The sequence below is a fragment of the Crocodylus porosus genome, unplaced genomic scaffold (genome assembly GCF_001723895.1).
Source record: "Crocodylus porosus isolate Cpor-Errol unplaced genomic scaffold, CroPor_comp1, whole genome shotgun sequence".
Classification (NCBI taxonomy): domain Eukaryota; kingdom Metazoa; phylum Chordata; order Crocodylia; family Crocodylidae; genus Crocodylus; species Crocodylus porosus.
This window is the reverse complement of record NW_017728906.1, coordinates 43,472,197-43,499,235: the sequence shown is the minus strand read 5'-3', so window position 1 is coordinate 43,499,235 and position 27,039 is coordinate 43,472,197. Positions and strand designations below refer to the sequence as shown.

Here is a 27,039-nt window from a genome sequence, read left to right as displayed (position 1 = left end):
AGACAACCTGTGCTCTAACACTTCCCTGGTAGACAAAGGGTAAGCATGGTGTAGATCTTGCTCTAGTTTTGTGACACACACTGTTGTTTAATCAATGCATTGGCAATGTTAGCTTCAGCTTTTAAGTCCTTATTAGTGTACCAGTTGGGGGGAAAAACCAAGGAACTACAACTGGGTGGGAGGGGAAGAGGGAGAAGAGTGTAATGCAAAGGAAAACAGATAAAAAATATTAACAAAATTTAAAAATAAAATCGTATTTCTAGTGGTTTCTGTTGACGAGGTCTTTGGCACAGACTCACCTGAGGGGTTGTAGATCAAACTCTTTAATTGCCTTAATTTACAGTAAGAAAAAGCAATGTGTCTACATGAAAACTGCAGGTAGATATAGAGGAGAGCTAGGGACAGACATTCAAAAAGCCTGAGCCTGAATTGATTCAATCTTTGTAGGTTAGTCTAACCTGGCTAGGCTAAATCAGTTTGTAACCAGGCAGACATCACAGAAATGCAGGTACATGCCTGCAGTGGCTCAGGCTAGAAGCCAGGGGGTGCTAGAGCAGCCCTCCCTTCCCATGGGCAGGGCTGAGCTGAGTAGGGCATGGCCAGAGTCCAGCAGGACACTGTGATTAGGGAGGGCCGCCCGGCCCCCTTGATAACAGAGAATTTTTTAGCTCTGTTATCACCATTTAACACCGCATCAGAAAACAAAGCCTTGCTCAATACAAGCTTTTCTTAAAAAGCTTTTTCCAAAGGAAAATACATACCAGCCTCTGGGTTATTTACTATTCATGTTATCCAGGAAAAGCACACACCAACTGCAGAGGCTTCCTCAGCCTGATGAACAGTTTTTAAACCCAGAAACATTTTTTCCAACAATTTAGTTCGTCTAATAAAAGATAACAGATTTACCCAAACAACCTTGTCTGCCTTTTTCCAAAGGAAGGAATTCAGGGACATTACCATCTGAGCTGTTGATTACCTCGAAAAAACCCTAGGTGGACATAGTCCTATTTGCCTTACATAGCATTAGCTAGCATACCACATGCTGGCTACAGTCTGTGCTGTGGGAGAGAGGAGGAAGGGATCTCCGCTTAAGCAGTGAGTGGTGGGAGGGGGACACAGGGAAGCCAGGCAGGCCCTGCTGTGCTTGCAAGTCTCTGCCAGAGATGCAGCTAGGGACCAGAGGGGAGGGTCCAGCCCTGCTGTGCCCCACCCAGCCCAGAGAGCATGCCAGGATGCTGGGGGTGTCTGGTTTAGCTTAAACCAGCAAAGGATCTGGGACAGATATTACATAAACCCGTTTGACCCAAATCAATTCAGTCTAATACTACATTCAACCAGGTATATCTCAAACTGGTTTCAGCCATTCTCAATCTGGTTTGTGTGCACTGAACATCTGTTCTGTTACAGGTTTAAACCAGTTTCTGATCACTTAAACCTGTTTGTGTGTAATGTCTGTCCCTAGCCTGTATGACTGGCTGTGTGAATGTACTGAAAGCACACTTAAGGGCTAATGCTGAAGTGTGTAATTGAACGAGTGAATACTTCTAAACTTTTTAGCAGGATTTTCATTTCCCCTGCTTTTTCTATTTATCTGCTCCATTTACCCACCTCCCTGTCCAGTTCACTTCCACATTTTCTTTCCCTGCTGTTCTCTGACACATCACAGCCCAGCTGCCACTTGCATGGAACAGCAAAGCTAAAATATAAAGTTCAGAACCTTGTACAGCCTCGCCAGCTGTTTCTTCAAGAACAAAGAGGTAATCATTCATTCAGATAATGAAGTCACCATAACTGAGAGACTTAAAAGCACAGGGAGAGGAGGAGTGGCCAACTGCACCACACCTGCCACAAATGGCATGGGCAGCCTCTTTGTGGATAGGGGAGGGAACAGGCAGCAGTTCAGGCATGAAGCACAGGGCAAGGAACAGGAAGCAGAGCAGCAGATTGGGCAGGGGAAGGTGATTGGAGTGGCACTTGCAGGACTAATTTGTGACACGCCTGACACAAAGGGTCATCCTCACTGATATTGGGAATCCTTCTCATTCCAACAGTCCACCAAGATGGACTGTGCTAAAGTTGTATAAATAACTGAATACTTTGTGTTTTGTTGACTGACTGAGCATTTTATATAAGCCCCAAATGAAAATATGTGCTCTCAGCAAAATAAAAAACCCAAACAATTTAATTTTAGATCAACCAAAACATTTTATTTTGACCTAAAACTAAATAATTTGGGTTCTTTTTCTTGGTTCCTCCCTTCCCCCCACTTTTAAATACATTTAGGCAAGTTTTGAAATGACAGCATTTTTGTTTTGAAGCTGTTAAAATGACAAATTAATACTTTTAGGAAGGTTTATCATCTTTTTGCTTGAAAGTATTCCACACAGTTAACAAACTTACAACCAGTGTCGATCGACCCCAAATTGCTTTTATTTATTCATTTATTGCAAAAAAGCTATTAATCTAAAATAATATCTTGCCACTCTATTCAGTGTCTGTAGGCCCAGTGACTTTAATGAAAGCAATACTATTTAGGAAGGCAAGGTTCTTCGGGTAGATGTGATACCATTTAGGAGGCACCTTTCAGTCCTGAGCTTATGAGCTTCCTATAGACATGCTGGCTCGTGTTCAAATTAAACATGCTGGTGGAGAGTTGATGAATTGAGTCTGCTCCATGTTCTAATTAGAATGCTCCAGCATTGCCTCACTGTCATGTATACTAAGCCCCATGTCCCACATTTTAAAATGGCCACATGAGCATTAGTTAAAGTGTCCCTGTGGCCATTTTAAAACAGGGGGGCTTAATACACATGATACACATGTGAGCCATTTTAATTAGAGCAGCTGTAGGGGAACCATTCTAATTCAAACAGCCCTCCCTGCCCTTGAGCACATGTTTAGACACTCATGGATAGTAACTTTTACATCCATTCCAAATTAAAAACCGGAAGATGTAGCAGATTCTCTTTAAAGTTAATTCTCTAATCTAGCACTCCCAGTAGCCATGTGAAAAATGCTACTGTTCATGATGCTTCATGGAATACCTGCTGAAAACATCTCTTCAGGGGTACTTACATCTTCTGACTACAGTTGGCTGAACAGTGTTTTCAATCTGCCAAGTCTGGTATGCTTTTGCCTTAGTAGGAAAGGAGTGTCTCTAGCTAATGAACTGAGGAATCCAAGCTAGTCAGTTATTTCTAGTGTATAGTCAGGTTTGTTATGAGATTGAGAAGTAAGTGGCCAGCAATGGCAGACAATCAAGCTCCATGAAGTCTCTTAAATCAAACTGGACTTTGCAAGGTACTGCTTCACTGCACAATGTGCTAAATGAGCTGAACCTTCTCTTTTAAAAATGGTATGTGGAAGACTAGGGGGGAAATATTGGAGGAGTTGGAATTCCCTAGAGTGTGCAAACCTGTGATGCCTAAATACTGGCAGCGGTTGGGAGAAGGGAAAGGGTCATGTGTGGGGGAAGAGGGGGTGTGTTTCAACAGCAGGGAGGAGTATTGGAATGTTATCACTAGGAATGCCAGAGAAAGTGCCAGGTAAATACCTCCTGATCCATTGCTGCCTTATCTTGAGAATGGCAGGGAGGATTTGGCAGCTGAGGGGACTGCACAGACTTGTAAGAGGCAGTGGAATAAAGACCAAAAAACAGCCCCAACCTTGTGCATTCCACTTGTGCAAAGTCTGTGCATTCCAGTTTCTGAGGAGGCAGCTGAGAGAGGAGTAAAGTTTCAGTTGCCAGGAGAGAAATTCTGGTTGGTGCTAAGTGCTACTGGCAGTTAGTGGATGAGCAACAGGTTGCAGCTGAGAGATAGGCTCTAGTGGAGAGCACAGGTTGCATCCTTTACCCCTGTCCTGAAGCCTTCTGACATTGGCGATGCGTATGGGGTGCACATGGGAGCATGTGCACCCCCTGAGTGTGATGGTGCACCTCCTGTGAAAAGGTGTTGCTGGCAGCATCTGCAGGCAGTCCGCGATTGCCACTGGCCACCATCAACACTGCTGGCAGCACCAGCAGTCAACCACCAGTAAGCACTCACCACCCCCCACAACCACCTACAGCGCCGTGGCTACCTGCAGGAGCTCCCTGCTCACTGCCACCATGCTCCCCCCACTGACAGCGCCGCCACCACCTGAGGAAGCTGGCTGTGTCCCCCCAGCCTCCAGGGGCACGTGGCATTCATGCCTTCTGATATCCCTTTCACAGTCTATTTCCTGACTTACTGCCACATTCTCCCTCCCCTCAATTTGGAGCCCAGCATCCAGACACTAAGTTGCTGAGCCTTCTAGATATGGCTCTAAACAAATCTATGCTGGGCTCCAGTGTGCTGTTTTATAACTTGATACATGATGGAGTACTCAACAGCCAGACCCATGCACAACATGGTGTGCCATATATGGGAGTTCAATGGGGAAATAAACACTAGGGACCACCACTGAAGCGCCTGAGGACCAAGCCCATCTTGGTTTTGGGGAGTCTTCTGATTGGAAGACAGACCACTGGGCAAGGGGAAACTGAACAATAATTTTGAAATTGGACAAAAATACAAATCCAATATAATTGGCTAGAACAAATTAGAGGTATCAGAGGTGATACAATCACTTTCCCTGGGGATCTTCAAAAGATGACTGGACACACACCTTGCTGGGGTCATCTGACCTCAGCAGTCTTTCCTGCCTTGAGCAGGGGGGGACCGGACCTGATGATCTTTGAGGTCCTTTTCAGACCCTAACCTATGAATCTTATAAACCAGGCTTTTTTTCAGTGAACAGCGTGTCCTCTTCACATCTTTTGCCCATTTTCCAAAACAAAAATGTGCATAGCCATTAAAATATGCAGTGGGCTCCTCTTTTAATAACCTGTGAAGCTCTTCAACAATCTGGTAATGAGCTCTGAGACCTCCTACTGATTGCCGGGACCATACATCCCTCTTGCAAAAATCTATTGCTGCAGATCACTCTGTTGATAAACAATGAACCAAAATAAAATGTTTTTTTCTTTCTCTCTGCCTCAGCCAAAGGAAGAATTCATGCTTTCTTTTGAGGCAGATGGTGCCAACAGACTGGGATTTTCCTCCTTTGTTTCTGCTGCTTTCTCACCCAGATCAGATCTATTAAAATGTATCTATGTTTAATAGTTTATTCTGTACTTTAGGCTTTTATCAGCAAACAGTTTTTCTGAGCTCATTGCAATGAGCTGCCAGATAAAGGTTGAAACGAGAAAGGAAAAGGAAAAAAAAACCCCAAACATCTGCAAAGGCAGCCTGAATGACTCAAGAACGCTGCTTTTGCAGGGCTTTACTGACGTAACTGGCAGGAGAAAATTAGAGACACCTGCTGAGGGACGCAAGTGACTGACTCTCCTCTGCAGACTCCTGGCTTCTGAAGGAGCTGCTGCTCAGGCAATGGGTTAAAATAGTCCTGGGAGAGAGGCTAGATATGAATGGCTGACTCTTTTCTTTTCTTTTCTTTTTTCTGTCTTTTTTTTTTTGGAAGGAGCACTCCTTGCAGCCTGCTGTTTGTGTGCCTTTGAAGAAATAAAAAGGAATGTAGAAGAGGCCGCCTGTAATTGGAATCCTTTTGTTAGTATTTATCAGTCCCAACCAGCCACTTCCTAAAGACTCATGGTACACTGGAAGCACTGACGTGACCTAAGCAGATGCTTTCCTAAGAACACTGTGTTCTTTTCAGTTCTGATTCTGTGGACCCTTTAGGACTAGCAGTACAGTCCTCTCGAGCATCAGAGCCTGGATAAAAAAAAAAATAACTCGGCTGATAACTTTCATAATTAATTTGAAATCTGTCCTTCTTGTTGATAACTTTTGTAATTAATTTGAAATCTGTCCTTCTCATCATTCATGAATTGCTTGCTGCCTCTCGGCGGCTTCATGTCAGATCAGCTAAAGGTTGAATGCTTGCAGCCAATTCTAGTTCTAACCAGGGAATTAAATCTAAATAATGAGGTGGATTCTTACAGTTTTGCTGTAGGAAGTCCATTCTGTCATCAGTAGAAGCTTTTGGCTTCATCCTACACTCTTCTCTCGGGAAAAGTTCCCAGCAAAAACAGTAGGAGTTTGACCAACATCGTGATTTCAGATCAGGCCCTTTATCGCGGATATCTTAATCTGTGGGGTTTCTTAGAACAGTTCAGTCAATCTAGTTTGTAGGTCCATCCCCTGTGCTGCCCTTGATTGGCAGTAGAGCAGACACCAAAAGCAGTTGCAACCTTGCCTGAAGTTTGCTGGTTTTGGGGAAGTGTCTGGACAGCTCACCCGACTCTTCTCAGCTAGCAGGACAGGTAGGAAAGGCTGAGAAGTAATGAAGCGTCAGCCCTTCCCTGGCAGTGATATGCAATTGAGATACCAATGAAAGCACTCAACATTAGCAGTTTTGATGGGGCAGAACTCAAGCTAGCCATGAAGACCAACCCTAAAACTTCCTCCAATTTAACTGGCAGGGTTACACACTAATAACAGTTCAGTATAGCCCGCTATTTAGTTACCTAGAAAGCCTTCCAGATGATAACTTTGGAAACCTTTACATCTTTCTTTCTTCCTTTTTTCTCAGGGGTTATTACAGTCTTGCTGTTAAAGTATGAAATATTTTGAATTTGGCCACTCTTGAAGTGTTCTTGCCAGTAGCATAAGTAGGGCTGCCCAGGGTGCAGAAACTGCTTGTTATGCCTCTTCTCTTCATCTCCCCTGCTCTTGTGCTACAGTCCAGATGGATTTTAAAATCCAACAGGATCTTAGCAAGGAGCAAAGGACAATTTAGTTCAGAAGGCAACCAGAGGCAGGTGACATCTAAAAGTTGCAAAGCAAAAGTGACCTTGAATGGGAAAATGTTTTTTTCAATGTTTCACATATTTTTTTTGTGATGGGAATACCTAGCTCTAGTTTTGATACAGGCATCATTGTCAATCTTGGTATTATACAGGCTACAGCTGCACATTGTAGACTTCCCTACATTTCTTCCCGTAACAGTAAATCTGACCCTTTGAAGAGTTAATCAAGGAGTACAGGCCTTTCCTACACTATTCCAACCCTCCTTGAACAGAGACACCTGGGATATGTATTCCTTACATTCCCTTCCACTTACCCTGTTTTACTTAGTAGCTGGGAATAAACAAGCCAGGAAAGTCCTAGAAACTGTTTCAAAGGTTCCTAAACAACCAGCAAAATTACTTCACATTCAAAAGCTTTGCATAACAGCTACACTGACATACATGTTTTCTACCTACTGTATTTACACATTGTATGCAATCTTGAGGTTCTTCCCAGGGGGTATCGTTAGGCTGCAGTCAAATTATGGCTGATATAAAATATGTTTGAGCCAGCTTTAAGATAACTAGAAGAAGTGTAGCAGCACAGCTGTGACATCACAGAGCTTAGCAGATTTTAAAACCTGCATGAGATGCTGAATAAATACTTGGGCATCTTGGCTGGGTTCTGCACTGACAGAGCTGTACCGTTTCCTGAATTAACTAGCTTAAAGCTAGTGTTTGGGCATGTAAACAGACCTTTGACTGCAGGACAGACAAACCTAACAAGCATTACACACACTTACCCAGCTAGAGCTGGATGGAGAAATGCTGATTCCTTTTCACAGAGACTTCAAGCTCTCATCCCAAATCAAAATTAAAAACAAATTTCAATATTCTCTGCAAAACAAAGCCAACTTGTGTGCGTGTCGGGAGGGGGGGTGGTACAGTTTAATTCAATTCAAACTTAAATTCCACTTGTTGAGCCAGGAGTACTTGACTGACCCAGCAGATTTGCAGGACTCGTGGCTCAACTTAAAGCCTCCAGGCAGGCTGCTGTGGACAGCGGGAACCTCTGAGTTTCTCTTGCTTAGCAGCAATCCACTTGACAGGGCTGTGCCTGCAGTAGATCCTCAGAGTCCTAGAGTTCCCTAACTGCCTGTTAAGTCAGCTGCCAAGGAGCTGGGTGTATCAGTTAGCACAAAGCTAGGCAAGTTTCCAGAGAACATTTTTGAGAACTGAACTTGTCTGGTTTTTTAAAAAAGCAGCAAGATGAAGAACTGTTTCACTGGGGTTTGTCTAACTATTTCCTCTTAGTATTCATTAGTTGTTTAACCTGCGCAGCATATTGCAACTGAAACTCTATGCTTATGCAGTGGATAAGAGGCCTCCCTTGCATTCCTGTGGGAGCTGCCAGGCTGTGAGCCCAATCCTGTAAACATGAGCAGGCAGGGGGCAGAGAACAGGTGGAATCTTGCCTTGGCTGGCTAGTAGGTTGGAGGGCACAGCTGTGCCAGCACAGATGGTGGTGTAAAGTGCTCGTGGAATAGGCCAGAAGCAATAACCCCTTGTGCTGCAGAGAGAGAAGCAGGGAGTGAACTATCTGATGGGTGTCTCAGAGCTTGTCTGGGGCTGTGCCTGGGTTGGTGAGGTATAAGTAGTGCTCCTGCTTAGGGCTGTGCCTACAGGCACACCCCAGCCTACTGTTTACTACGGCCAGGTACAGACATTACACTGTTACTGGTATAAGTGTTTGGAAACTGGTCTATACCCATAACAGAACAGAAGTTTGGCACACAAAACTGGTCTATACCCGTAGCAGAATAGAAGTTCAACGCACATAGACTGTTTTAAAAATGGCAGAACCTAGTCTAAAGTTCACCACAACCTGATCCCGCTCCAAGGTGAATGTGTGCTCTGATTGTTACCAATCTAAATTACGCCACTTACGCTTACAGAAAACTGTGCAACTCGGATCAATTCCACCTTGAGCTTTTTGCATGTCTGTACCTAGTCTATGTGGCCCTGTACATGCTCACTTGAAAACAATCTGGGACAAGTGTGTAGTACATGCATATGGGTTATACTAATGCTTATATTTTTTTGAGACTCCAATGAGCAGAAGGAAACACTTTAATATATATGCCTGATTCTACTTTATTTAGGGATGGATCTGGGGGTGGGGAGTGGTGTCAGGGTGCATTTGCACCCTACTTTGATTTCCACTCTGCCCAAAGTTTAAAACCAACTGCCTGGGAGGGGCAGTGGGATTTCTATTTAGGTAGTAGTGAGGGAGTCCACTGACTTCACGGTTCATTATCATTTACCTGGTTCCTGTTAATTTCTCTTCACTTCACTGGTGTTAATGACCCTCCCTCCTTTTTAATAGTCTTGATGTTCCACTTTTCAAACTATCCTTTCTTCTACAATTTTGTCCTCTATTAGTTGTTCCTGGTAATGTCTCTCTTTTATTTCACAGCCCTGAAGACTGTTTTTAGCTCAAGCTAAAAACCTTAACTCAGGCATGGTAATATTAACTCACATAGAAATGACTGAAGTACTAAAGACACTGTCAAGATGCTCAAGAAGACTAGATTTTGTTTTACACATCTGAATAAGAAAAGTAGAATTGTATTAGATGAACAAGAAGATTAAGGGGAGGTTAACAAAACACAGTTTACCTTCTCATTTCCATTTACATGTGCTGTGGGTTGTGCAGCTGAGGGTGGGGAGGGGAACAGAAAAATATCCATGGAATTTCTACTATGTGGTACGTCCAGGCGGGTGGGTAAGGATGTGTACAGCTTTGATTCTGTCCCTGACATGCCCACCAGCACTGCTGAGCCTGCACAAGTAAGGGATCATGTGTTCCAGACAAGGGTGGTAAGACTGAGTTGGGGGAAGAGAGGATGATTTGAGGATCCTGACCAAAATCTAAAGTGCTCTGACCGATTGCTGTTGTAATTTATAGTTTTGCCTGGATCTATAAGTGTTGTGTTTTCAAGAGGAGTAAAGTATGCATGTTTGGAAATCTCCTTGAAGATTTTGTTACCTTTGTAGAAGCAGAAGCGGGAAACTACTGGGACTAGCAGCTTGATTGTGCTCTGGTAGCATACAGCAGATACTGGGGAGGCTGGGAAGAGCTGGTGCAGGTTCCCATTGCTCTAGGCCATAAACTGCAGGCTTCCCACCTTTCGGAGGATTATCAGGGATGACATCTGTCCCTGGACATGTGTCTAGAGAACCAGAGTGTAGAGCACTTTAGCGCTATACATTCCCAGCAAGTCATGTGCACATGGCACCCAAGGTTCCCACCCTGTGGAGTAGCTCATTACACCCGCAAGATGGTCTTTTTCTTGAGACATCTGCTGAGGATCTGTCCTAATACTCCTTAACTCTTCATGGTATGATAGCGAGCTATTTAGTGAAGCTAGCAAAATTGTTTTGCCTCCTTCTGAACACAATCAAATACAGTGCTTTTGAAATATCCTTTTAACAACAATGTTATTACTTTCCCATTCTGCCTGGGAGAGTACATGGCAGCATCTTCACCAAGGTACTTGGAACAAAATCCTGTGCATAAAACAAATGCAATACTACAGTGGAAAGGTGACTAAAAGTTACTCTGTGGTTCTGTTTTGTAAAAGAATGTGAATATGAATGGATTGACTGACTCACTTAAAGTTTCACTGTTTATTTCTTATGATAAGATCGTAATTGAAACAGACATTAATAAGAATTACCATTTAGAAACATGAACTGATTGATATTTATATTGAACAGTAATTTTTGGTGTTTTTGGCCCATATGCTGTCCATGAGTGCATGCGCACACAAAGAAACACACAAGATGGTTTGCAGAAGCATGAATAGATTCTAAAGGTAACCAGCATCACTTTGTGGGCAGAAAGATTTGGAAGGCACCAGATAGGTACCTTTTAGTGTATTAAAGGCTCAGAACTGACACTTGAGAGATTTAGAAAAAATCCTAGCTCTGCCACAGATTTCCTGCATGACCTTGTGCAAGTCACTTATTATTAGCTCTGTACCTCAGGTTCCTTGACTCCAGTATCCTCCACATAGAGGTGCTTGGAGCTAAACTGACAAGTTTTTGTAAAATGCTTTGAGATTCTGTGCTGAAAGGTGCAATAGAAGTACAAAGCATTATTATGTATTAAAACTGTGACCACTCAGCCCAGTTCATAATCACAGTGAGAAAAGAAGCAAAGTTAAATAAAACCGAGAACTGCTTTTAGGGCACTGAGCTTGAGCCACTGCCATATACACAAAAGATTTTGCCTAGTGAATTGGTAATAAATAATAACATATTTTCCTCCATATTAAAAAGCTGTTAGGTTGTTTCTTAAATGATCTGGTGTTCTACAAGTCTGTATGTGTTGTTACCATATTTAGTACTTCCCTACCTGTTCATGGGGTTTTGTTCTATGGAGCAAACGTACTTTGATTCATTCTCTGGAACAGTGTGCATAGGCACTAAATGGAGTAAGCATGGGATTAGTACATAAATGGTGTTGCTGGTGAATATTTGATCAAAATCATCAGTATGGTCACAATAGTGGAGAGAGTTAAAAATACAGTGATTTGAAAAACTTCTTGGCTAATAACTCCACCCTTGCCTCAAGTAAGTAGCTCAGAGGGATACTACACCAGACCTTTGAAAACCAGCTCATGTTTCTTGAAACAGTTACCTCCCTTTTGTGCATCAATTTCTGCAGTTTCATAGTGTGGCTGATTTTTTCAGATGCTTACAGTTATTCCCTTACCATCCACCAGCTCAGTTGGAAAAAGCTGTTTGCTTTCCACTCCCCACAAATTAATAATGGATTAGTAACTGGTTTTAATTAACTACTAAATAACATGAAAAGGTCTGTCACAGAACTGATTGGAAGGGTGCAGCTTTAAGGCCACTTTCCTAAAATATTAGCTCTCTCCTTGTTCTCCATTTTCCTGCACTCTCTTTATATGCACAAATGGAAGCACAAAATAGCATGAAAAGTAAGTAGGGGACCAAGATGGAAAAGGGACACAATTTGGGTTTTTTCTTGTGTTGGTTTTTAAAAGCAATTCAATTTTAACCTCCATGGTAACAAGGACTTCAAATGGTGTATGATAAAAAATACTATGGAAACATCCTAAAATTTAAAATGATTTTAATAATCTCATTGCTATAACATGTTAAGAACAGCCATAATAAAAAGGTAGAGAGGGACACACACAGAACAAATAGAAGAAAGGGGTGTCACATGACTAATTTTTGAGGAGCAAAATTTGGGACACTGTCCTGTATGCTTTACAGCCTTCCAGAACTGGAAGCAGCCTATCCCAGTTCTGGTTCCAGCAAACATGTCTACTTTTCCATTGCCCTATGGGCAGATTAATTATCCCTGCCTTCCAGCAGGTAGCACTGCCTGGAGATATAGGAATATTCCAGGGGGCAGCCAATTCAAGAGAAAAGTCTCATTTCCAGGACACAACACTAAAATTGAGCTCTCCCAGAAAAGTTGGGATGGTTGGTCACTTTAAAGGAGACTAATAATAAAGAAAGCAACAGGAGGAAAACATTTACAGACTTATACCCATGTTTAATTTAAATATTCCAGTCATGGCCCAAAACCTAAATAAATAGTTTGTCTCAATGTTCAATAAAGATTATGATGTAGAGTACAGGGGACACAGACTAGGTGTATAAGAGGTTTTTCCATTTCTGTACACTCATTCCCACATCTAAGACAGAAGTAAAACTCAAATAGCTTAATGCAGTCAAATCAGGGGGACTAGATAATCTCTTTCCCAGAAAGCTGAGAACTGATGCATGAAATTGTAAATCTGGTGGCAAGGATTTTTAATGAATCCCTCCAGTCAGGGACAGTGTCGTGTGACTAGGAAAGAGCAAATGTAGAACCGAGAGGCAAGAATTTTTGTGGGTGATCTCTTTTATTGGACCAATTGCATGGCTGGGATAGACATAGACAAGCTTTGGGTATTGCAGTACCCTTCCTCAAGTCTCTGGGAGAGAAGCAGAGAGGCACCAGAGCTAAGTAGCAGATGGAACAAAGGTTTGTGAAAAACTCCATGTGTAAATTAAAAATTTATTAAATTAAAAGTTTTACACAAGGTTCTGAGCTTACAAGTTTTCAAAGACGTTCCTGAGAGGTCAGTTATGGAATCTGTCTGAGTTTGAAGTTTCCTTTCATGGAAAAATGGCACACAAACTAGGAGTGTGGTAATGACAGAAAGGGAGGAGGCATGATTGATACAAAAGTGATTCAAAATACTATTCAGAAGAAATAGAATGACCTTGAGGCCTGGAGTAATAAATATGGGATGAAATGTATGAACTTAGGAACTAATAATAGGAATTTCTGCTATCAGTAGGGGAGCCATCATTTGGGAATGACACAGGAGGTGAGAAGTCTAGAGTTATTAGCTAATCACAGACTAGCTCTGAGCCACCCGTATGATGTGATTATGAAAAAGGCAAATACCATCTTAGAATGTGTCCTTCAGGGGGTTTCCAGTATAAAGAGGGCAGTATTAATGCCGTAGTACAAAGCCCTGGTGAGACCACACCTGGAGTACTGCCTGGAAGTCTGGTCACCATTGTTCACGAAAGATATATTAAGACCAAAACAGGTGCAGAAAGAAGCTCTCCATTTCCCTGATCTTCCTAGTAATCTATTTTATGAGAAGGGATTAAGAGAACTTAGAAAAAAAAAACCCAGAGGCTGAAAAGGAAGCATGATACATCTCTAGAAATATGTTATGAAAGTAAACACAAAGGAAGGAGAAGAGCTGTGTAAGTTAAGGGGCCATGTTGATACCAAAAAGAATTGGGTATAAACTGGTCATGAATAATTTTAGTTTGGACATTAGAATAAGGTTCCCCCCCGCCCATCAGAAGAGTGATGTTCTGCAACCAGAGATGTAACAAGCTTTATGCCTCAAGAATACTGAGCAGAGGATTGAGGAGCGTTGAGGGCATGCTCACGAAAGAACAATGCTGGTGGGCTGCCTTTTCTCCTAGGGTGTGGGCTCCACAGGGGTGGGGGATGATTCTGGTGCCTCCCCTAAATTGGTGCCTGGGGTAGTGCCTGAGTTTAGGGGCTCATGCATCCCAAATTACACCACTGTCTGGAACAGTCTTCCAGTGAGGATTGTAGAGGTAAAACCCCCCAACTAGTTTCAAGATAAAGCTTGATGAATTTATGAAAGCAGTTCTGTGGTATGGTTGCCCGAGATAGCAGGGCACTGGACCAGGGTTATCTAGGCCTATATTCCTAAAGTTATGCACTGTGAGTTGACCTGTTTAATTCATAGGATTACTCATGGTGCATAAAATGAAACATGATTGTAAATCTCCTAAATTGGGGGCTATATTTTTAGGTGAGGAGGAAGTGGTGATGGATTTCAGATGGCTTTCTGAAAACTGAACATGCTGTGTTTAGCTTCAGAGAGTGATTGCTTCCATGGCAAAACAAGAGAAGGAATGAAAAGTGGGGTGGGGGTGGAAACCTATACAGATAACACATGCCTATGCTGAAGTGCTTTCTTTGAATCTGGGGGTAGAGCTACGTTGCTCTGAGAATCCATTACAGTGGCATCAGGGCTATTCAGGCAGGACTCCAGGTCTTCAGGGATCTATATGCCACTTGAACAGGGACAAACTATAGAGCTCCCAGCACTAGGGAATTCTCATCAGGTCAGATCTGCCCCCTATCCAGCATGAAAGGGCTGGAATGCAACCAAGAATTCAGTCCTTTTAAGTCTTAAGTCTCATTACATGGTTTAAGTTTCATCCACCTTCACATTCTTCCACAGATGTCCAAAGCAGTGATCTTAAAGAGTACAGCCCAAAGGACAAGCTTCAGCTGATAACTGTAGTGCACAGTCTGTAACTTCTCACTGTAGTAGAGGCAGCAATGGCCTCTTCCAGGACCTGAATGAGCCCTGGCACCAAGCTTTGTAACCTTTAACGTGCTTAGCTGCTTTATTGTCAGAAAACACAGGTGGCTTGATGTGGAGGTTTAAGGCAAAACCTGCCCTGATGTGAACATGTGACATTCACTCAAATCCAGGTCAGACACCAGGAGGCTAGGAAAATGGCAAGTAATTGCAAACTGATAACTTACTGTAGCCTGGGAGAAACCTATTTCCCTTAGCAAATGCTTTTTCTCTCCTGCCAAGATCTTAATTGTGGTGTTCTACTGAATTATTTTAATAGCAGATATTGCTATGAAATGAGTTCATTTTATACCAAATAAAAAAAAAACAACAACACCTTACAAATGCAGGTAGAAACTGATTGTTGGGTTTGAATCTCTGCCCCCTCATACATGTATGTAAGTAGAGCCCAATTCATCCCACCACAAACCTTTTTGCACAACCAGCCAGAGTAGAGGGGTGGAAGCTGGGAAGGCTAAAACCCCAACAAAAGAAGGAAGGCCTGAATTGTCCTGGTGATGGAGGGACATGTGTCCACCCTGATTGGTGACTCAAAATCTGCGAGACATGGGGAATGGTATAGGGGAGGTATGGAGCCATGCAATTACCCCTTAAGACAAAGGACCGCCACTACTAGATGTTCCTTAGAGCAAGACCAGGCCTGGAAATCCCTAGAGAAGCCTCCCTTTTATACCCATAATTAACATTGGGGATGTGTAGGGAGTACACGTGGGTACATGTGCACCCCCTGAGATTGGTGATGCACCACCTGAGATTGGCCGCCACTGACACTGCCAGCGATGCCTGAGAGTAGTTGCTACTCAACACCTCCCTCTCCCCACTAACACTGCCGGCAGCATCTGTAAGTGGTTGTCAATTGCTGGTCAGTGCTTACCACACCCCCCGCCCCCACCAGCCTGCAGGAGCTCCCCACTCACCGCTGGCATGCCCCCACTGCTGACACCACTGCCACTACCTGCGGGCGGTTGCCATGCCCCCCAGCCTCAGGAGGCACATGACATTCATAATGGACATCAAGATATAGCAGGTGAGTAGAGCGGACACTGTTCCCAGAGCGAGTAGAACAAAAAATGGGAATTTTGTGGGCCTCCAAGGGTTTATGGCCACGGATGGAGCTCTGTTACACCTATGTTTCTGCAGTATTAGTTTTCTCCCTGTGCCCCAAACACAATGAATGCCTTCAAATACTTCTCTAGTACCTGCACTATAGCTGTACTGCCAGTGTAGTAAATAGAGCCACATAGCCAATTACCAGTGACTCCCACATGATTCACAAGATAAATTGGAGATTTCAAGTAGGAATCATAGAATCATAGGAAAGTAGAGCTGGAAAGGACCTCAGAAGGTCATCTAGTCCAGCCCCTGCCCAAAGCAAAATCAATCCTGACTAAACCTTCCCAGCCAAGTGTCTGTCCAACCTGCTCTTGAAAACTTCCAAGGATGGAGATTCCACTGTTTCTCTAGGTAGCCTGCTTTAGGTAGCCTGTTTGAAGTCCACCCATACAGTACTTGAATGCCCTCGTAGTCAGAAAGTTCCTCCTAATCTCTGATGTAAATTTTCCCTGCTGCAGTTTGAGGCCATTGTGCCTAGTCCTGTCTCCTCCAGCCACAGATAAAAGCCCAGCTCCATCCTTTCTACAATCACCCTTCAGGTACTTGAAGCCTCCTATCAAATCCACCCTCAGTCTTTTCTTGTTCAGACTATATAACGCAAGTTATTTCAGTTTTTCCTCAAAAGTCTGGCCTCCCAGGCCCCTTAACATTTTTGTTGCTTTGCACTGGACTCTTTCCAAATTGTTCACCTCCTTCTTGAAGTGTTGTGCCCAGAACTGGACATAGTACTCCAGGTCAGCCCTTGCCAGTACTGAATAGAGAAGAAGAATCTTTTTCCTTGATTTGAATCCCTTTCCTTTGACATGCCTGTTAATACAACCCAGTATGGCCTTCTTTCATAATAAGAGCACACAGTTAGCTAATATTCATCTTACGGCATTCTGTAATCTCCAGTCCCTTCCTGCAATACTGCAGCCTTTCCAGTCATTCTCCAGTCTGTATTCAGGCATGCAGTTAATTTCTTTCAGGTGAGGTAGTTTGTACTTGTCCTTGAAGAATCTTATCTCATTGATTGCAGACCATTTATCCAGTCTATCCAGGTCATTCTGGATCCTAGCCCTACTCTCCAAAGTGTCCATAATTCTACCCAACTTGGTGCCATCCACAAATTTTCTAAGTGTACCCTTGATCTCGTCATCCAGATCATTAACAAAGATGTTAATACTGGACAGAACCCTGGAGAACCCATTTGATATCTCCTCCCAAGTAGACATTGAGCCATTGATGACTACTCACTGAGTATGATGATCCAACCAGTCATGTAACCATACTTTTGTCTAATCTGTAAGGTGGGATTTCCTTAGTTTATTAATGAGAATGTCCTGAAAAAGAGTATCAAAACCTTACCAAAGTCAAAGTATATCACATCCACTGCTCTCCCCTCATCCAGAGCCTGTCACCTTGTCATAGAAGAAAATGAGGTTGGGTAGGCATGACTTGCTGTTGGCTGTTCCTGATTACCTTGTTCTCCTCTAGGTGCTCCACAATGGATTTCTTGAGGACCCGCTCCATGATCTTTCCAGATATTAAGGTCAAGCTGACTGTACTTCCCTGGATTCTCCTTCTTCTCTTTCTTACAGATGGGTACTGTGTTTACCCTTTTCCAGTCATCCTGGACCTCAGCTGATCTCCCTGAGTTCTCAAAGAGGATAGCCAATGGCTCCAATTACCTTAACCAATTCCTTCACTACCCTAAGGTCCATCTCCTTTGGCCCTGCCACCCTAAAGCTCCTCTTAACAGCTGCCCGCATACCACTACCAGCATATGTTTTACATGATAACCCCTTACATGGTAATTGTTATTACAATGAAAATTAAATTCATCACTACACAATTTCTCCTGCATACTCCACAAAGATGTCTTGCATACCCCCAAGGGTATGTGTGCCACAGTTTGGGAACCCCTACTCTAGGCTGTCTGTCTGTTTCCCTTGTCTGTTTCTTTGCTACCACCTGTGCTCATCATCTGGTAGTTGCACTTATTCGTGAAGAACGAAGTAAAAAGGTATGAAATATTTAGGTCTTCTCTAAATCATCTGTAACTAGATTGCCTTCTGCATTCTGTAAAGGACTTTGTTTCTCTGATCCTAAAGAAACTTACTTTTGACATGCTTATAGGATATCTTTTTATTGCCTTTCATGTCCCTTGGAAACTGCAAATCAAATTGTGCCTTGGCCTTCCTAATTTTATCCCTGCATGCCTATGCAAGATTCTTATACTCTTCCCTAGTTATATGACCAAGTTACCACTTTTTTGTAGGATTCCTATTTGAGTTTCAGTTCCTTAAAGACATCACTGTCTAGTCAAGCTGGTCTCTTGATGCACTTCCCATTCTTCTGTTGCATCAGGACAGCTTGCTCCTTCACCCTTAAGAGAGCCTCTTTAAAGGACACCCTGTCTCTTGGACTCCTTCTCCCTCCAGACTTGCCTTACAGGAGCTTCTGCCCACCAGGTCCCTGAATGGGTTAGTATTCTCTTTTGAAGTCCAATATCCTCTTCCTGCTGCCCTCCTTCCTTCCTTGCCTTATGGATTTTGAGCTCTTATCATTTCATGGTTACTGGGTACATCTACACGTGCATTAATGCACTGTAGTTACTACACATTTAAGTTTAGTACCTGTAATAAAAGATACTAACTCAACGCACAGGAACTGTTCATCAGTTCAGCATGAGCACCAAGGACCAACTAGGTCCAGGTTTTGTGGCTCTAGTCTGGAAAGTTAGCTTGTCACACCTCTCTTCTTCTCACCTGCTAAACTGCATTAAAAGACAGATCAAATACTTTTCCATTTTTACCCTCCCATGTAAAATCTTCCTACAGTTGCCACAGGAAAGTTATGCAATTATGAACAAGCAAGGCAGTGGACAGGTGGCCTTAACACAGACATCTCCTGCCTTTGGAGTATTTCACACCACAGCCTGGCTTCTTTTAACTTAGATTTTGCTTTTTTTGGCAGTGCCGTCAAGCATTTGTAGAGGGAGTTTTGAGAACAATCTAATTCTTTCTTTTAGCTGTTCCTCTACCTAGGGTCTCTAGCTACTCACATACACCCTATTGAGATTCCAGCTGTTCTCACCTCCTTTCCTTTATTCCCATTTAAACAAAATGTTGTTATAGTTTTAAAGTTATAGGAGCTGGGAGGGATGGAAGTGCTGCCCTTAACTTAAGACAGTAGTAAAAAAACCCAACAAGCTGCTGCATGGAACTAGGCAACTAAGCTACCATTTACAACAAAAGCCCAGGGCAAGCTGAACCACAGTTAGCTTAAGAGCCTCTCTGGGGATTGATAACAGCAAGTGTATGGACCCTGGCATTGATTGTATTGCAACTGTGTGTGCTGCTTGCTGACTTCCCTGTTTAGGAAAACAGGGCTTTGTGCACGTTCTTTGTAGCAAAATAGGACTGCATCAAAGATGCAAAGACTTAGCATCAATTTCTCCTCTCAATAGAAGCAACTCCTCTTTCCCTCACCCCTTTGACTAAGTTCTTAGGCCAAAATGAGGTAATAAATTAAGTACTAAGACTATATTATGGTAAAGCCTAAAGGCCCCCCAACCCAAAGCAGGGCCCCATAAGTCTTTGGCATTCTAAATACACATGCAAAATATTTACAAGTCTACATGTGGGTACTTTATTATTTTTTGGATCCTAATCAGGGAGGATTTTACATATAGCTGAACATTTGTGAGGCATTAAGCCTTATGGTCAAAAACTAGGTATGAAACACTTTCTTAGGCTCATGTCAGCTTCTTGAGGCATCTGGAGTTAGTTACCATTGTAATCTCATTGCCAAAAGTGAAACTGCATAGCCTGCAGCTCCTTACAGTATAACATTCTTAGAAAGAAACTCTGTCATATTTACAGAGATTTGAATTTATTTGGGGAGAAAAAGGAGGGGAGGAGGAAAGGGTCAAATGCTAATTCAAGTTGATGGAAATTACACTTCCTGAAAACAAGCAACTTTGGAACCCAGACATTTATTTTACTATTTGATTCAGTTCTTCACCATCCTTTTCTTTTTTTGCCACTTTGTTTCATGGACAGCACCACCCTACAGTCCCCAGAAATCATTTCATTTCTTTGGTTCACAACAATAAGAAGGCAGACCCAAGTTCTGCCATATGTGCTGGCAGACTTTTCTGAGCCTTTGAGGTTAAGTACAGACAGTCAACAAGCATGAGGCTAAATCAATATAATCTTTTCACGCTAGTCTAAACTGCATAGATCAAACTGATATACAAGTAAACAGACATTCACTTTTGATTCTGGAGATGCAGTCACAAAATGCCTGTAGTTGCCCAGGCCAAAAGCCAGGCAAGTGCTACAACATGCCTCCCTGCTTAGCTGGAGCAGACAGCTTGAGCCCAGGGTAGCCTTCACACCCTGCTAGGGGAGGCTTATCGGGGAGGTGCAAAGCATTCTGGGATGCCGGGAATCTATGTTAACTTGAATCTGGAAGGGATCTGGGACAGAAGCTCAATAAACCGATTTCACCTAAATCAGTTAAGTCTGATACTAAATCCATCCAGGTTTATCTTAAATCAGTTTTGGCAATTCTGAAAGCGATTTATATGCACTGAACTTCTGTTTTGTTACAGATTTGAACTGGTTTCTAAACACTTATGCAGGTTTGTGTGTGACAGTGCCATCTTTGGCTGCATTTGTTTTTTTATAGGCCTGTAAGTGGGCACCCGTCAAGTCTTGCTATATTGTCTTCCCTTGGGAATCTGCTTCCCCCCGCTTTACTCACTTGCCATGACTTGATGTTACTTGGTTCTTAAAAAGAGGGAGGCTGACTCAAAGGTTCCCACACAGGCTTTAGGCCAGCGGTGGGCAAAATGCAGCCCGGGGGCTGAATGCGTCCTGCCAGGCCATTCTATCCAGCCCATGGGGCCCCTAAAAAATTTAGAAAATTAATATTAATCTGCCCTGGGCAGCCTGTCATGAGGCTCTTAATGGCTTGCCGAAACTCAGTAAGTGGCCCTCTGCCCAAAATAATTGCCTGCCTCTGCTCTAGGCTCTGCTGTAGGATAATGAGCTGTTGTCTTAAGGGCAAAATGCATGCTCCTACCTCCCCTTGATGTTCCCCATGCCTTGCAGATGTTTTGTAATTTTCTCTTTATGCTGGGGTTTCAGTTGCTGTAGGCTTACCGCTCCACCCCAGCTAGGCCTGTCAGTCAAGATCCACTAAGCAGGGCTTGACTCTGAGGCTCCAGCTCTCTAACTTGCTCGGGCTTACGGCCCTCCATTCCATACTCTCCGCAACATCAGGCCAACTGGCCCTTCTACACTGCATCCCTGTGGTGCCAGGCTGTTGGGGCCTCAGCCCCCTCTGGCTTTGCCCTTCTTTCTATAGTTAGGGCCATTCATTCAAGTCCACCTACTAGGAACCAGCTTCAAGGCTCCTATCTCCCCTTCAAGCGACTCTGGGCTCTTGGCCCTAGTGCTGCACCCCTAGTGCTGCACCCCTAGTGCAGCAGGATTTCCTGAGCCCCCTATCCCAGCACCCCTTGGTGCTAATGAGGTCTCCTCCTCCCCTGCAGCTTCCGCCACAACCCACCAGCCTTAACATTAAACATAAACCATAGGCCCCTGTGGCTATATACCAAAAATAAAAAATAGGAGAGGCAAACTGCCTGCTTACATGTGATTGCGCTTCTGTCTCATAGTGTGGCGTAGTCTTCTGCAGGAGGCTGCCGCGGCTGCCCTGTAGTCACTGAGGGTCTCCCTCTCTGCTGCCCTCCTCACCTTCTCCACTTGAGGTTTATATGGTTCTGGCCTTTCCCTTCCTGTCACCTGACCAGCAGGGCGTGATGCTTAACCCCTGCTCGACTGGACAGCTACACCTGGAAGGTTCTGGATTTCAAGGGGCTGCTCTGCTTCCTGATAGCAGGGCTAGGGCTCCCTGTTATAATGTACAATTTCTGTCCCTAGCTCTACGTTCTCTATCTAATGTAGCTCCTAATATGAAGATAATGAAGGATTTGTTGCTTGGAATTCTAAGTACAAACAGTGCCGTATCCTGTATCTGTTAAAAGAAAAAAGAAATGAGAGGCCTTCGCTAAAAAGATGCATATTCTGCTACCCTGACCATGTTAAAGGGATTTATTCTTGCCTCAGGAGTAGGGGGATCAGTGTAAAATACTGATAGTCCTGCTGCTTAAATTGTGCACAGATTAACCTGGCAGCCCTGAGAATATGCTAAGCCAGGGGTGTCCAACTGAAAGCCTGACAGTGTGGCTCACAAAGGGTTAATGTGCAGTTCAGCTGCTCTCCCCCCCCCCCAATTCCTCGTGGTGCTGCAGCATGGAGTCTTTAGGGTAGGGCAGCACAGTGGGATGGGGCCTGACGAACTCCCTGCCCACACAGCCCAGGTTCTGGGGAGCCCACACAGTGTGTGGTCCCCCACAGCATGCAGTACATAAGGTGTTTGGCCTAGGGCCCATGACTGGTTTGGTGTGCAATCCATTTGGACAGTCCTTCTCTAAGCAAAGGGGCTTTTTTTCTGTTTGAGAAATAACAGAAAAACAGAGTCCTTGAGCCTCTTTCTCTGGAAAAAAAGATGATTTAGAGTAACATTTCAACATTCAGAGACTCCAACTCTGAATGTTCACCTGAAAAACCCCCCAGAGGAAACAGCCACTTTGCTAAAGGCCCAGTCTGTGTTTCCATGGAAAAATGGGGGATTTGAGGGCATTTGAGTTGTTTGAGGTGATGTGAATTGTTTTCACAGAACAGCCTTGAGTTCAGTTCTCAGACTTGGCCTCTTGTTCTTGGCCTTCTTGGAACTAGAGCTGGATTGGAAACCTCCCAGTGAAACATTTTTCATCAGAAAATATTACATTGTCTTGGGACTGCATGTGCCAGTGTTGCCAAGGGTGGATTTCTGGTGTAAACCTGAAATCCTATCACCCACAGCAACAACAGTCAATAACCCAATGTTTAGGGCCATCACCTGAAATGGATGAAACCAAGGTTCAAGGCCCTTCTCTGCTTGTGTCAGAGCAGGGAACCTTGATCTCCCACCTCCCAGGTGAGTCCGCTATCCATTGTGCTGTAGCCTCGGGTTCATGCTTTCTCTGGCTCAGCACGTATGCAATTTATCTAAAGGGAAACAGCTTCAACAAAACAGACAGATCCCCTGCACTTCCAAAATCCAGAATATGTTGGTGGCTAGGGAGCTGAAGTTCAAATGTTTGGACTCCAGCAGAAACATGATTTAAACCTTGGGCTTGCACGCCCTCAGTGTGGACCCTAAGTACCAGCTATTTCCTGGGGCATGAGGATTGTATCTCTCTCTCTTAGTGTTGTGTTTTGTTTTGCTTTTTTTTTTATTTAAGAAGTTCTTGGCTTCTTCCTGTAGCAGTGCAGGAAAATGTTTGCAGAATTGGAAAACTTCTCCTGCCTAACTTAGAGGTGGACCATAAAATGGACCTCAGGAAAAAAAGAAAAAGAATGTTGCTGTACAGGAAATCCTATTATGACCACTGCTCTTTCAACCAGAATGGAAGGGAGTTGTGTAGGCTGCGACTACACTTCCCTCCAATATCACTAGCTAAGCTCTAGTGCATTGCTAGCGTAGTGCACAGCATAACTGATCACATGTCTGGTCTAGATGCTTGGGTAATTTATATCTGTGTCTAAAATTATTATTTATTACATCAGAGTTAATGCTACTGGTATCCAGGCCCAAGGTCCATTTGTAAATGGACAAGCAATAATAGATTCACTGAAGTAAAAAAAAAAAAAATCTACTGGGAGAAAAATGAAGAGAGTTAAATGCTGCCCACATCTCCAAAGGGTAGATCCCAGAACTTTAGCAGAGTTCATAGTAAAAGTGGGGCCATCACTTGTACCTCCTTCACAGGGTCTGGTTTCAGGGTTTTACCGCTGATTCTATTCACTTTGAGTCAGGCACTAAATGTTCTCTACAAGCATGTAGGAGGTTTCTTACTCCAAGTTCGTGGTCACCTCCTCCCTAAAAACATGCTCAGGCTTAACTTTATTCATATGAGAAGACCCACTGCAGTCAAATGGTATAACCAGAGGGCCAGATCTGAAAGGTGTTTTTAGGCATTTAAATTCCTAACAAAATCAGTGAGATTTCAATGGAAGTTTAGGCACCTAAATAGAAGTCGGGGCCCTAAATAGGAGTTTGGATCTGGCCCTAGCCTAGTGTAAGGATTAGCTTTACTGGGGCCTTGAAGGTTACAGAAGATAAATTAAAAAAAAAAACAAGGCAAGTGGTAATTCAGAAATCCAGTTTTTCTTATTATGAATAAAGGGATAAGTTAACATCAGAACTAGATTCCCCTCCTCACCACAGTGCATAAGGGGTTCCATGAACTGCTTGCATGGTAGTGTAATCAGATGTTTCTTAACTTTATTTTTGTTTGCTGTTTGGAAAACATGTTCCATATTTTGTTCTTTTCTTGTTTGTACCCCACTTATTGACTTTTCAGGAATTTCTCCACCCCATGTCAAGTTAGGCATTCCAGTTTAGGCATTATCCCTCTTCAGATTAAAATGTTAATCTGGCTAGGTTTCTGTTCAGCCACTTAATCTAGCTCACACTAGTCTTGTGCATTGTGGAAACAGAGCCAAAAGCCTAGGGACAGAAGTTACACATAAACTGGTTTAAGTGATGAGAAATTGGTTTAAACCTGTAACAGAATAGAAGTTCAGTGTACATAAACCAGTGCACATAAACCTGCTTAAATGTAGTATCAGACTTAACTGATTTGGGTCAGACTTCTCTCCTAGACCCCTTCCTGGTTTAAATTAAACCAGAGTCCTCCAGCATCCCAGCATGCTGTTCAGCCCTGGGCTGGGCTGGGCTGGGCTGTCTGCTCCAGAGAGCAGAGCTAGACCTGGCCCCTCTGCTCTCTAGCCCAAGCAGGAGCGGGGGCATGGCCAGACACATCCCAGCATGGCCCTGTTAAGGCAAAGTGAACAGGGAAGGGGTTAATTCTTCCCTTCTTCCCCTCCCCACCCCACCATAGCCAGGGTCTGCCTGTCTGCAGGTGGCAGAAGGGATGGAGGGAGGAATTAACCTCCTCCCTTCCCCCGTTGCCTTAATGGGGCCATGCCAAGATGGTGTCTAGCCACGCCTCCACCACTGGATCAGTGAAGGGAGGGGAGGAGGGGGTTTATTCCCCCCTCCCTTTCCTCTCCCACCAACAGCGACCACAGCTGTCCTGGCATGGTCCCATTAAGTCTAAGGGGGCAGGGAGGCAGTTAATTAACTACTGGGGGACTGTAGCTGGGCTGGATCAGCCTCTCTCCTCTCCCCTTGCTGCCACCGGATGAGGCAGGGGCTCTGCACTGCACTGCCTGGCCCCAGAGGGAGACTCTTACCCCTCCTCCACACCATGGGGTGCGGAGGGGGGGCTCTGTGAAGTGCTGCTCAGTCTGGTCCAGCTTGGGCATGGAGAGCAGCTGTCACTTAGCTGCAGCCACTGGGGAGGATTGCAGAATGCGCGACCCAGCCTAGCCCCACTCAGCCTCAGTGGAGGCACCTGCACAGTGGAGCCAGGCCAGGCTGCAGGGGTGTGGTGTGGGGCCCTCACCAGTGACTGCAGCTCTGACACGGAAGCTGAGCCAACAAGTATGGGCAGCTCAGAGGCACCACGGGGGCTTGTGTGTCCACAACAACGCCCCGTGACAGGCAGCTTCCAAGCTTCAGACCCACCGGCACCTCCAGGCTGGCCTGAGTAGCCCACTGCCCGGCCAGCCGTCACCCATGCATGCCAGGCCAGACTACAGAGTCTGAGCTGCAACTGTTGGGGAGGGCCTCACTCCTGTGGCCCAGCCATGTGGCTGCTTTGGCTGGGGCTGAGCGGGGCCAGGCCAGGCCAGGCCACAGGCACAGGGCCTTCCCCAGTGGCTGCAGCTCAGTGACATACTCCCTGTGCCCAGGCTGGGCAGGGCTGGACAGTGCACAGTCCCCTTCCCAGTCCCACAGTGGGAGGGGGAGGGGAAAGAGTCTCCCTCTGGAGCTGGGGGTGGAGCTGTGTACCTGGATTGCTCCCAGCTGTCAGGGAGCCGCTACAGCAGACAGGGCTCTCCCACTCCTCTTTCTACCCCACCATGGAGGTTTGCCCACGTCCCCATCTGGCCAGGCTCCCTCTTTCCCAACCCTCCAAACCCTGCAGACCAAGGTGAGGGTTTAAACCCCTCCTCTGTCATACTTAGGCTTGCTGGGGCTTGGCCACACTGTCCCCCTTCTCAGCTTCCCTGTAAAAGGGAAGGGAGGGCTGCTTTAGTGCCCCCAGGCTTCTGGCCTGAGCCACTGCAGGCATGTGCTTCAATTTCCAGAATGAAGAGGGAATGTCTATCCACTTGCAAATTGGTTCAATCTCTGCAGGTTAGACTAACCTACAGAGATTGCTGAGATTCAATCAATTCAGGCTCAGACTTTTTGAATATCTGTTCCTTGCCAAGATGTTTGCAGTCACAAACATAGCTAGATTTTAATCTTCCATACTTTATTGGGGGTCTCCAGAAACAGAACAGTGCCATAGATGCAGCTTCAGTCAGCATAACCCATAAAGCAGGACTTCATCCACTTACCTCATTAAATCCAGACCCTAAAGAATGCAGACTCAGTATTGGTTGGGGCAGAGGAAGAGAAGAAACATATTGATAAGTCATTCATCATCCAGCCTATTGTCCTGAGGCTTTCAGCATCTTACTGAGCAATGCCGGCCCAGGGATCCTTTTAGTAATTTGCTTTGCCTTTTCTTTTTTTTCCAAAGGGAAGGAAAAAAGGGGTGGAATCAAAAATGAAAAGGCAGTGCAGAGTCAGGAGTTCATTAAAACAGAAGGTTACAGCTCTTATTGTCCCTGCGTCAGTGCAACCCTTAATGAGCTCTCACCATGACGCCAGGAGCAGCCTGGCAAATGTCAGCTCTTCGCTGATTGTATGGAAGAGGGGAAAAAAGTGGCTGTGCACTGCAAGCCTGTCTGCCTGGAGTAATCTCCTCTGAATAATATGCAATGAAAGAATCAATCTGACCTTCAGGTGTGGCCAACAGAAGCAGACTGGGCTTTTGTGGACTTTTAAAGGAGGATTTGGGTCTGCATCTCTTCTGTTTTATCTCTTCTCCTCTACTTTGGTCTTTTGCCTTCTCCCTCTGGTGTCCTTAATTTACCAGGAAGCTTAATATTCCTTCTG

General features: G+C 44.4%; 1 long non-coding RNA gene across 1 annotated transcript in view; it reads right to left on the bottom strand.

Moving 5' to 3' along the window:
* Positions 1-26,824, bottom strand: part of LOC109305868 — a 53,906-nt gene extending 27,082 nt beyond the window's left edge. Inside the window, exon 1 of the long non-coding RNA XR_002099744.1 lies at positions 26,436-26,824. This is a non-coding gene — a long non-coding RNA (uncharacterized LOC109305868). The remainder of the gene's footprint in view (positions 1-26,435) is intronic.
* Positions 26,825-27,039: the final 215 nt, after the last annotated feature.